The 12,744-nt window shown below is 40.5% G+C and overlaps 1 protein-coding gene across 1 annotated transcript in view; it reads left to right on the top strand.

The window, feature by feature from the left end:
- The window catches only part of NPC1 (NPC intracellular cholesterol transporter 1), a 322,060-nt gene that overhangs the window by 26,006 nt on the left and 283,310 nt on the right, over positions 1-12,744 (top strand). The window lies entirely within an intron of this gene.

Raw genomic sequence — 12,744 nt, 5'->3', positions numbered from 1 at the left:
TAAACTTTATCTATGTATTTGTGTGTGTGTGTGTAATATATGTAAGTGTTTATCTGATTTAGGGGAACTAGTCTTTTCTAATAGATACCTATATTTCTTTTACAGGACATTTGTGCTGTATAATTATCTTCCCTATTAATGTGTTTTAATGATCCATTTTACCTGCTGAGGTTTATTAAATTGTTTACCTAACTCACTGGTTTTCAAACCTGTCCTCAGACCTCCCTAACAGGCCAGATTATGATGATATCTGAACTAGAGCACAGGTGAAATAATCAGCTGATTAGTAAACATGGTAATTTTGCCTGATATCACCCAAGGTAAACCTAAAAACCTGGCCTGTTGGGGATGCCTGAAGACAGGTTTGAAAAGCAGTGCCCTATATAAAAAAACAGAGGTTGAACCCCCATCGTTCCTCAGTGGGTTATATAAAAGAGTTGTGGCTTGCAAAGCTAGATGACCGCTCTAAACCATCCACAAGCTGAATATCATCACTGCCGTTCACGTTTTGGTGAAAAGCAAGTGACTCAGTCACACTGTGGCCTTTATGAAGAATAAAACAAATATTTTATAAGGCAGTATTTCTCCTATTGTTAGATGGAAATGATATATATAATATCTGCCACAATATGAAAGAATTCACCACTTCGGTTAAAGGACCTTTTATTAAATGTGGGCAGAGACAATGCTTCACACTTGAGCACGTAGCCATCAACTGCATTTAAAGGGTCAGTCTTCTCCAAAATGTTTGTTTAAAAATAGATAATCCCGTTTTTTGCATAACCAACACTGTTATATTTATATACTTTTTACCTCTGTGATCACTTTGTATCTAAGTCTCTGCAGACTGCCCCCTTAACTCAGTTCTATTTACAGACTTCCATTTTAGACAATTAGTGCCGACACATGAATAACTCCATGGGAGTGAGCACAATGACAGCTGCAAGACACTGCTCATTCATGTGTGCCATAAGGATATTATGGCACACATGAATGAGCAGTGTCTTGCAGTGAAAAACCATAAAAATGCCTCAAGATAAAGGCTTCCTGCAGGGGCGTAGAAACAGTTAGAAATTTTAGAGTTGTAAAGGTTATACATTTTATATTAATATTGCAATGCTGGTTGTGCAAAGCTGGGGAATTGGTAGTAAAGTCGTTATCTATCTTTTTAAACAAACATTTTGAAATAGACTGTCCCTTTTTAAATGTGTGTGAAGGTCAACATTTTTCAGACTCCGATACAGCTTACCAATAAAATAAAAAATCCAATTCATTTCAGTTGTCAAATTTTACCTCTTTATTCTGCTATCCTTTGTTAAAACATCATTCTTTTCCTGCTTTGGTATTTTTTTTCCGACCATCTTTGTAACCCTTTTCTGTATGTAGTTATACCAGAGTCATCGTTTTCACCAAGTTACTGCTTGGCATTCAATGCCAAAGGCGATAAGGACTTCATAGTCCTAACAAATACTATAGAATACTTTTTTTTTTTTTTTCTAGCTGTCTAGTAAAAATAATTCTAATCCCAACATATAATTTAGGATGAAAACCTTGCAGAATTTATGCAATTATATAACTTTAATTGTAGCTGTCTCCGAGCTCCCACATAAATCAGATGGGATTTGGGTGAATTCCAATAACTGAGGACACAAAGGCTTCATTCTGCATGAACTAAATTGTCGATCCCACTTTTCTGTATGGAACAAACACATAAAGAGAAAACGTCTTTGAATACTGTTAATTCCAGAAAGAAAATATAGAAACTCGTTCCTGACCATAGATGAAAGGCTAGCTACCTAGAACTGCAAATAGCCATTACAAAGGTATATATTAAGGTTAGTAATCTAGTGCAGTAGGAGGGGTGAAGACGCTGACCTTTTGCATAGTAACTATTGGCCCATTAAAGCCTTTATAACTTCTTTATAACTCGTACTTAAACAGAGCACCTATTTAGGGATAGATTACGAGTGGTGCACTAACTGTTCCACGCTACTTGAAAGTAAACGCAGTTACTCAAGCGCAATTTAATTTAACACGCGTCAGGATAGCGTGGCTTCAGAGCTCTGATTAACTGTTACACTCGACTAAAAAGTTGCACAAAAAGCAGACTTGTAATAAACAGTGTCTAATAAAAATTATTAAAAAAATTGCAATAAAAAGTTCTATATAAGTGCTTAACCCCTTAATGACAGACGACATGCAGGGTACATCCTATAAAAAAAAAAATACAGTTAACGACCGAGGACGTACCCTGCACATCGTCAGTCTGGGAAAGCGGTGGAAGCGATCCTGATCGCTTCCAGCTGCTTTCCGGTTATTGCAGTGATGCCTCGATATCGAGGCATCCTGCAATAACCCTGCTTGGCCATCCGATGCAGAGAGAGACACTCTGTGGCCCTCTCTGCACCGGACATCGGTGGGTGGGCGGCCATCGATGGGGTGTGTGATGTGAAAGGGGGCGGGATCGACGGGGGCGCGCATGGATGCAGGGGCGTGCACAGGGCGGGAGTGGATGGGAACCGCTACACTACAAAAAAATTTTTGGTTAAGAAGTGGAAGAAAAGGGGGAGGGAGTTTGCCCTACATTATACCTTAGGGTACTTGGAGGGGGTGGGGGTTGGTCTTTGGGGGGAAGCTACACTACAGACAATTTAAAAAAAAAAAAAAAAAAAAGTTTTATTCTAAACTGGGTACTGGCAGACAGCTGCCAGTACCCAAGATGGCGTCCATTAAGTTAGAGGGGGAGGTTTAGAGAGCTGTTTGGGGGGGGGGGGATCAGGGAGGTTGGGGGCTAAGGGGGGATCCTACACAGCAGCATATATAAATATGCTAAAAACAAACAAACATACCTTTTTTATTTTAGTACTGGCAGACTTTCTGCCAGTACTTAAGATGGCGGGGACAATTGTGGGGGAGGGAAGAGAGCGGTTTGGGAGGGATCAGGGGGTGTGATGTGTCCGGTGGGAGGCTGATCTCTACACTAATGCTAAAATTAACCCTGCAAGCTCCCTACAAGCCACCTAATTAACCCCTTTACTGCTAGCCATGATATATGTCTGCTATTTCTGGACAAAGGAGATCCCAGAGAAGCATTTACAACCATTTGTGCCATAATTGCACAAGCTGTTTGTAAATGATTTTAGTGAGAAACCTAAAATTGTGAAAAATTTAACGTGTTTTTTTTTTTATTTATTTTTTATTTGATCGCATTTGGCGATGAAATGGTGGGATGAAATATACCAAAATGGGTCTAGATCAATACTTTGGGTTGTCTACTATACTACACTGAAGCTAAAATTACCACAAAAAGCTCCCTACATACTCCCTAATTAACTCCTTCACTGCTGGGCATAATACACGTGTGGTGCTCAGTGTCATTTAGCTGCCTTCTAATTACCAAAAAGCAACGCCAAAGCCATATAAACCTAAAGTTTGTGAAAAAGTGAACGATTTTTTTTTTATTTGATCGTATTTGGCAGTGAAATGCTGGCATGAAATATACCAAAATGGGTCTAGATCAATGCTTTGGGATGTCTTCTAAATATAAATATATACATGTCAAGGGATATTCAGGGGATTCCTGAAAGATATCAGTGTCCCAATGTAACTAGCGCTAATTTTGAAAAAAAGTGGTTTGGAAATATCAAAGTTCTACTTGTATTTATGGCCCTATAACTTGCAAAGAACATGTAAACATTGGGTATTTCTAAACTCGGGACAAAATTTAGAAATTATTTAGTATGGGTGGTTTTTGGTGGTTGTAGATGTTTTAACAGATTTTGTGGGTCAAAGTTAGACAAAGTGTGTTTTTGTTTTTTTTGTTTTGGTTTTTTTTTCCTCATATTTTATAATTTTTTTTTATAGTAAATAATAAGATATGATGAAAATAATGGCATCTTTTGAAAGTCCATTTAATGGCGAGAAAAACGGTATATATGTGTGGGTACAGTAAATGAGAGAGGAAAATTACAGCTAAACACAAACACCGCAAAAATGTAAAAATAGCCTTGGTCTCAAACGGACAGAAAATGTGAAAAGTGCTGTGGTCATCAAGGGGTTAAAGATATGAGGCTCAAGTGTTAGAGGGAAAAAAGGACAGCTTTAATATAGAGGTGCATACATATACATTTCTAAGTGTGTGTATGTATGTATATGTGTGTATGTATGTGTGTAGAAGAAAGGGGGGAGGGAAACTAGGGCTGACAACACATTAAGATTTCTAACTGAATACAATGGACGTTGGAATAAAATAAAAACAATATTGAAACAGAAGTGGCAATTTTTTTTTATGGCAGACGCAAATGTTAAGAGTGTGGTGGGTGATTATCCATCTCTTGTCGCACGTCCCAATCTGAAGGATAAATTGGTAAAGAGCGATTGCGTAAGAAATCCAAGAGAGCTAAACTGGCTAGAAAAACACCACAATGTTCAGGGCTGTTTCCAATGTGGCAATTGTGTCTCTTGCAAATTTATTGTCAAGATAAAACAGTTTAGTACTGGGGATAAGAAGTTTTGAGATTCAGCAGTTTATAAACTGTAAATCCGAAAATATTATTTCTTTCTAATGACACAGTGAGTCAACGGATCATCATAATTACTATTGGGAATATCACTCCTACTATTGAGAGCACCACAGCAAAAGCTGTTAAATACCACTCCCCTTACCCACAACCCCCAGTCATTCTCTTTGCTTGTAGTTGCAAGGAGGTGGTAAAGTAGGTGTCTGATTCTGATTCTCCCATGTAGTTTGTGCTGCCCTTCTTTTAAAATATCTGAGTAAGTTTATTCAGCCTTTTTTTGTTTTCCACAGGTCCATGTAAGGAGTGTTCCCTTTCAAACTTGGTGAGCTGCCCTGCTGCCGGGCAGATTATTTTTGAGGTAAGTGATGTTTTTAGAATAGACATGGCACTTTGGGGGTTAATTTATTTCTGACTGTTCAGTTTTTATTTAGCTCATGGCAGTTTTGTGGGGCACTGTTGTGAATTTTGCAGCTCTTTTTTATTAGGAATTATATTTGGCTCTTGTGTGTGTTTTAAACGCCAGTAGCGTTTTACTGACGGGCAGTTTCAGTAAGCATTTTGAGTCCTTTGTGTGTTCCTCCCGTCTGTGTTTTTTTACTGTGATACTGTCATGCCGACCGGGAGGTTGTGTAGACACCCATGATGGGCGGAGTTTTGTTTGTTTGGCGCGAGGGTTGCGCGCTCTTCCTCTCAGTATTGTTTTTACATCGTCAGTGAGAGGTTGTTCAGCTGCTGCGATACCGGGTGTGTGTCTTCGTGGGAGCGGTTTGTGAGTGAGATCGTTTTAGAAGTTCTTTCCTTATGGTAGGAGGCTGGCTAAGCACCTCAGTTGGGTTTGTTAGGTGTAGAGGTGCTTGTAAGGGCTCAGGGCTGTTTGTTTTTTCTGTGCTTTGTTTTTTGGAATGTTTTTTAAAGAGACAATAACATTTTATTTTTATTATTTTTTTTCAAACAAATTTTAAGTTTTTTGTTTAATCTGTGTGTAAAATGGACCAAGAGGACTTGCAAGCTGTTACCTGCAATTTATGTCTAGATGCTAGTGTAGAGCCACCTATCCCTTTCTGTTCCTCATGTATAGAGAGAACCTTACAGTATAGGGATAGGCTTTTTGATACAGAGCCTTCATTTTCTAAGGAGAATGTTGTTCAGGAGTCTCCTGTTCAAGCTGTAGCGCAGCTTTCTCCCCAATCATCCCAATCTCTATCATCTTCACATGCAGTGCCCTGCGTTTCGTCTCAGGTTGTTTTTTTCTTTACAGGATATGGCTACTCATATATCCTCTGCTGTATTTGAGGCTTTGTCTGCTTTTCCTGTGTTGCAGGGTAAGCATAAACGGAGTTCTGATTCTGTTGCAGCTATTTCTAATGTTTCTTCCCATAGGACTGAGGAAAAAGATATTTCAGTAGCGTCTGAAGGTGAAATTTCAGATTCTGATAGTGTGAATCTTTTGGCTGATTCTGAGGTTGTTTCTTTCAGATTTAAGCTGGAGCACCTCCGTTTGTTACTCACTGAGGTTTTGGCTACTTTGGATGACTCTGATTCGACGGTCATAGTTACTCCCAAGAAGGCTAGTAAACTTAACAAATTCTTTGAGGTTCCTTCTGTGGCAAAAGTTTTTACTGTTCCAGATCGTGTTTCAGAAATTATTGTGCGGGAATAGGAGAAGCCTGGAATTCCTTTTTCTCCTTCTCCTATCTTTAGGAAGATGTTTCCTATCGCAGACCCTTTTTTAAGGAATCTTGGCAGACGGCTCCTGAGGGAGCTATTTCCACTTTAGCTAAGAGGACCACTATTCCTATTGAGGATAGTTGTTCTTTTAAGGATCCCATGGATAAGAAGTTAGCTTTACTTAAAAGGATGTATGTTTACCAGGGGTTCTAATGGTAACCTGCTGCATGTATTGCGACACTTACCAGTGCGGCTGCATATTGGTTTGATGCATTGTCTGATTCTATTCAACAGGAATCTCCTCTGGAGGAAATTCAGGATAGAATTAAGGCTTTAAAATTGGCTAATTATTTTATTGCGGACTCTTTTTACAGGCCATCAAGTTAGGAGCAAAAATTTCCAGCTTTGCTCTTTTGGCGCACAGGGCTTTATGGTTAAAGTCTTGGTCTGTGGATGTATCATCTAAATCTAAGCTTTTATCCATTCCTTACAAGGGGAAAACCTTGTTTGGACCTGGTTTGGCTGAGATTATTTCTGATATCACTGGAGGGAAGGGTCATTCTCTTCCTCAGGATAGAAGAAATAAACAAAAGGGTCGTCAGAGTAATTTTTGTTCTTTTCGTAACTTCTCTAAGAAGTCGTCCTCCTCCTCCAAGCAGGATCAGTCCAAGCCCTCTTGGAAGTCAAATCAGTCCTGGAGCAAGGGGAAGCAATATAAGAAGCCTGTTACTGACAAAGTCTGCATGAAGGGTCTGCCCCCGATCCGGGAATGGATCGTGTGGGGGTGCAGGCTATCTTTGTTCGCTCAAGCCTGGGTAAGGGGTGTTCCAGATCCCTGTGTGGTAGATATTGTATCCCAGGGATACAAGCTGGAGTTCAAAAATGTTCCTCCCAGGGGCAGGTTTCATCTGTCAAGGTTATCTGTAAATCGGATAAAAAAAAAGAGGCATTCTTAAGTTGTGTTCAGGATCTTTCCGACATGGGAGTGATCGTTCCTGTTTCAGTTCAGGAGCAGGGACTAGGGTTTTATGCCAATCTGTTTATTCCCAAAAAGGAGGGAACTTTCAGACCTATCCTGGATCTCAAGTGTATAAACAAATTTCTCAGAGTTCCGTCCTTTAAGATGGAAACTATTCGGTCTATTTTTCCTCTGGTTCAAGAGGGTCAGTTCATGACTACAGTAGATCTGAAGGATGTGTATCTGCATATTCCCATCCACAAGGATCATCACAAGTTTCTGGGTTTTGCTTTCCTAGACGAGAATTTTCAGTTTGTAGCTCTTCCTTTTAGTATTGCAACAGCTCCCAGGGTGTTTTCAAAGGATCTGGGTGCGTTATTGGCAGTTCTCAGACTACAGGGGATTACAGTAGCTCCTTGCCTGGATGACATTCTAGTTCTTTTCAACTAGCTAACTCCCGCACGGCGTTGTCTTTTCTGCGCTCCCATGGTTTAGGAAAAGGTTCCTTGATTCCGGCTACAAGAGTGGTTTTCTTGGGAACCATTATAGACTCTCTGGAAATGAAGATCTTTTTGACAGAAGCAAGGAAGTCAAAAATGTTCAATTCCTGTCTCTGGCTCTTCAGTCATCTCCTCGTCAGTCGGTGGCCCAGTGTATGGAGGTGATTGGTCTGATGGTTTCGGTCATTGACATCATTCCATTTGCTCTGTTTCATCTCAGACCTCTGCAGTTGTGCACGCTGAGACAGTGGAACGGGGATTATACAGATCTGTCTCCAAAGATTGTTCAAGATCAGGCTGCAAGAGATTCTCTTCCGTGGTGGTTGTCTCAGGATTGTCTCTCCTAGGAAACCTGTTTTCGCAGGCCTACCTGGGTGATTGTGACCAAAGATGCTAGTCAGCTGGGTTGGGGAGCTGTCTGGGGTCCTCTGAAGGCTCAGGGTCTGTGGACCCAGGAGGAATCGGTTCTTCCTATAAATGTTTTAGAGTTGAGGGCAATCTTCAATGCTCTCTTAGCCTCAATTGGTTTCAATCCAGTTTATCAGATTTCAGTCGGACAATATAACATCCGTGGCTTACATCAATCATCATGGGGGAACTTGGAGTTCTTTGGCAATGAAGGAGGTAGCCAGGATTATTCAGTGGGCAGAGGTTCACAATTGCTGTCTGTCTGCGATTCACATTCCAGGGGTGGAAAATTGGGAAGCAGATTGTCTGAGCAGACAGTCTTTTCATCCGGGGGAGTGGGAACTCCAAACTCCAAAGTACAGGTCGAGGTAAAGGGATCCTCAGGCTGTTCTAATAGATGCTCTGGAAGTTCAGTCTGGCATACACGTTTCCTCAGTTTGCCCTTCTTCCTCGTGTCATTGCTCGGATCAGGCAAGAGAGGGTGTCAGTGATACTCATTGCGCCGGCTTGGCCTCGCAGGATCTGGTATGCAGATCAGGTGGAAATGTCATCGTCTCCACCGTGGAGTCTTCCGTTGAGGAAGGACCTTCTACTTCAGGGTCCCTTCCTTCATCCAAATCTCATTTCTCTGAAGCTGACTGCTTGGAGATTGAACGCTTGATTCTATCCAAGTGTGGTTTTTCTTAGTCGGTTATTGATACTATGATTCAGGCTCGTAAGCCTGTGACTAGAAAGATTTATTACAAGATATGGCGTAAATATCTGTATTGGTGTGAATCTAAGGGCTACTCTTGGAGTAGAGTTAGAATTCCTAGGATTTTGTCTTTTCTCCAGGAGGGTCTGGAGAAAGGTTTGTCTGCTAGTACCCTGAAGGGTCAAATTTCTGCTTTATTTGACGCCTGGCAGATGTGCTTGATGTTCAGTCCTTTTTGTCAGTCTTAATTTAAAGACCTTGGAGTCTTAATTTAGTTCTGAGAGTTCAACAGGCTCCGTTTGAACCTATGCATTCTTTGGATATTAAGTTGATAACCTGGAAGATTTTGTTTTTGGTTGCTATCTCTTCGGCTCGAAGAGTTTCAGAGCTTTCTGCATTGCAATGTAAGTCTCCTTTTTTCTTATTTTTCATTCTGATAAGGTAGTACTTCTTACTGCATTAGGTTTTCTTCCCAAGGTTGTTTCTGATAAGAATATTAATCAGGAAATTGTTGTTCCTTCTTTGTGTCCTAATCCTTCTTCTCATAAGGAACGTTTGTTGCACAATCTGGGTGTGGTTTGTGCATTGAAATATTATTTGCACGCGACTAAGGATTTTCGCCAGTCTTCTTCTTTATTTGTTTTTTTTTTTCTGGGAAACGTAAGGATCAGAAAGCTACGGATACTTTCTCTTTCTTGTTGGTTGAGGAGTGTTATTCGCTTGGCATACGAGATTGCTGGTCAGCAGCCTCCTGAGAAAATCACGGCTCATTCCACGAGGGCTGTTTCTTCTACTTGGGCTTTCAAAAATGGTGCTTCTGTAGATTAGATTTGCAAGGCTGCCACTTGGTCATCTTTACATACTTTTTCTAAATTTTACAAATTTGATACTTTTTGCTTCAGCTGAGGCTGTTTTTGGGAGACAGGTTCTTGAAGCAGTGGTGCCTTCTGTTTAGGCTAACTGTCTTGTCCCTCCCTTATTATCCGTGTCCTCTAGCTTGGGTATTGTTTCACAATAGTAATTATGATGATCCGTGGACTCAGTGTGTCATTAGAAAGAAAATTAAATGTATGCTTACCTGATAAATTTTGTTTCTTTCTTAACACGGTGAGTCCACGGCCCGCCCTGTATTTTCAGACAGTTTTTTTTATATATAAACCTCAGGCACCTCTGCACCTTTATATTACTTCCTTTACCTTTGGTCGAATGACTGGGGGTTGTGGGTAAGGGGAGTGGTATTTAACAGCTTTTGCTGTGGTGCTCTTTGCCTCTTCCTGCAGGCCAGGAGTGATATTCCCAATAGTAATTATGATGATCTGTGGACTCGCCGTGTCAAGAAAGAAACAAATTTATTAGGTAAGCATAAATTTAATTTTATCTCCTATACTGTCCTTGCCCTTTGTTTTGCACAGGAAAGACAAAGAATGTTAAGATAGAATAACTGAACATCATAATGACATCAGTAAAGCAAAAGATGGAGAAATAAATAGTAATATAGCTTTACATTTTAAGTTATGTCACAATTGTTCTATTGATGAACTTAGTTATTGGGATTGGAAAAAATGTTCTCTATATGGTAGAGTTGGAGACATTGATAATCTGCTTCTTAGAAAAGAGGCAGCTTGGATATACCACCTTAATACCCTGGTTCCAAAAGGACTGAATGAAAAACTTGAATTTGCCTCATATTTTTGTAATCGAAAACTATATATACAGTTTGTTGACGCTATGTGTTTGCATTGTTCTCCTTAATATTGATATAACTACATTTTAAGTAGTCCACCTTACCCATTATCACAACGGGCAACTTGATTTAACATGATGTAAATACTTGTTTTTTTGTAATTGATGTGGATGGTTGTATGGCAGTTTGTGCACAACTATTGCTCAAGTGCTATTTTCAAATTTGCATGAAACTTTCACCTATCCGATTAATGGGCAGTGTTTTAAATACTGGTACACCGTGTGCTGAGAAGTACGCCCTGAGGAAGCTCCTATAACGCTTGGTCATGTGGGGGTGAAACGGCCGTTGGCGTGTGACGTAATCTTTGTGTGCCTGGAACGGTTTTCCAATGCATGTGGATTACAAGTTTGCAGTTCAATGAGGAACATGTTTTGCTTCTGAATTCCAGAACGGAGGATTCTAATGGTGATCGTTCATTCCAGTAAAATATTGCGGTTTTCCTTGTTATCATGCTGACTGTCATACGGCTATACTGAGATGGTGGTGCAAACACATGTACCACATTCGCGATAAAGTGCAGATTTTTGCTATGTTATTTATTATTATCTGCAAACTATCTTGCCTTATGTGAACTCAGTGTTCAAGCATTTTTGAATGATTGCATTAGCGGCATTGTATGCTTTTTATGCCTCATTCTATCCGCTGTATACTATGTGTGAATATGACTATGTACATTCACCATGTGTTTGCTATGGATGAACATAGATCCTAATTATTATCTATGATAGCTGGAACCACTGTATGTGTGGTGCTATCCTCTAGTATAGGTGTTGTTCATCCAGTTAGCATTCCTGTTTACACCATTACATATATACATATATGGTTGTTAAAAGGGCTGGGTGATTAACCACATATGCGGTTTTAAACCGTGATTAACCGCTGCGATTTATAAACCGAGAGAGTACGTGGTTTTTATGGGGGACAGGGCCAATGGAAGGAGCCGGTTCTGGACCACCAGTAACTGTTCCAAAGCAGCAAGGAGCCGGTAGAGACACCACCTTCCCAGGCTGCTGGTTTATTGGGACTGACTCGCACTGTCACTAAGCGACCTACGGATTGTTTTACAAAGATCTTTATGAGATATTGTTACCGGCAACTAACGAGTCCGATATGACTAGAGCAGTCTCACATGAAACATACTGCCCACTGTACCGGACTAATACTCGCAGCCATATTGGAACTTCACACGACCCTATATGAACTGTAAACTGTCCACTATGCTTCTAGAAAATAGAGCGCCAATAAGGAACATAGGATTGTCCCTCACATTAGACAGACTAATAAAAAATGATATGCCCCATGGCTAATAAGAGAAGTGCAACATGTGGATTTCTCATTTCTATGGGAGATAAGGTTGGCTGGGCTCGGCACTCCTTATCTACTTTGAGCAGCTTATCCCCTTTTTAAAATTATTAGGGATGCACCGAAATGAAAATTCTGGACCAAAACCGATACCGAAAATTTCAGGATGCCTCTGGCCAAAAGCCAAAACCGATTTTTTTTTTCTTCCCCTCTTTAACTACAGTGTGTGTGTGTAGCTTAGAAAGCTTGCAGGCGGGAAAGCTCCAACAAATGGGCGTGGTCACTTATACCGTAGGGCGTGATCTGCAGTGAAACTGGTGGAGCTCTACAAGGGAGAGCGTGGTTATAGCCAGACAATACGAGGTGGACATGTTGTGTGGTTTTTTTTTTTTTTTTTTTTTTTTTGGGTCTAGTTATCCGTGCGATGGGCGTGGCTGCACATGATCGTCTCATCGTATCTCCTCCTAGTTCCTGGATCGGGTCTCACACTGAACCGTCAGATTATATGTCCGGAGCCCCAAATGGAGTCTGCCTGTCACCCATCACCAGGACCCCCGGACTTAGCTACGACCTTACGTGCAAGGTGGTTATAGAAAGTTACTGGGTTTTTTTGTATACACTGTCTGGTGGGTGCTAATTTATACCAACTGGGTGCGAGCTTGGGGCTTATGCATATATAGTGTGCATGCATATTTGCCTCAGGTGAATAGAATGTATACGCACAAGAGGCTGATGTATGAGCACTGTATATAAGGCTTATACAAATTCACAGTGTGTGCTTAGGGCTGTATCTGATAATATCAAGTGTTTATAAACATGTTACGTATCCTCCTTTGAATACTGTATTTAGAACTTTGGTTTCCTTCAAAAAAAAAAAAAAAAAAAAGGGCACTGCTGGTTTTAAATATCATGTCATGGTACTTACGTGTGTGCTCTGCTCACCTTATGCT

The sequence above is a fragment of the Bombina bombina genome, chromosome 5, assembly GCF_027579735.1.
Source record: "Bombina bombina isolate aBomBom1 chromosome 5, aBomBom1.pri, whole genome shotgun sequence".
In the NCBI taxonomy this organism is placed as follows: Eukaryota; Metazoa; Chordata; class Amphibia; order Anura; family Bombinatoridae; genus Bombina; species Bombina bombina.
Note: the sequence above shows the minus strand (reverse complement) of the source record. Positions and strands in the feature narration are given on the sequence as shown.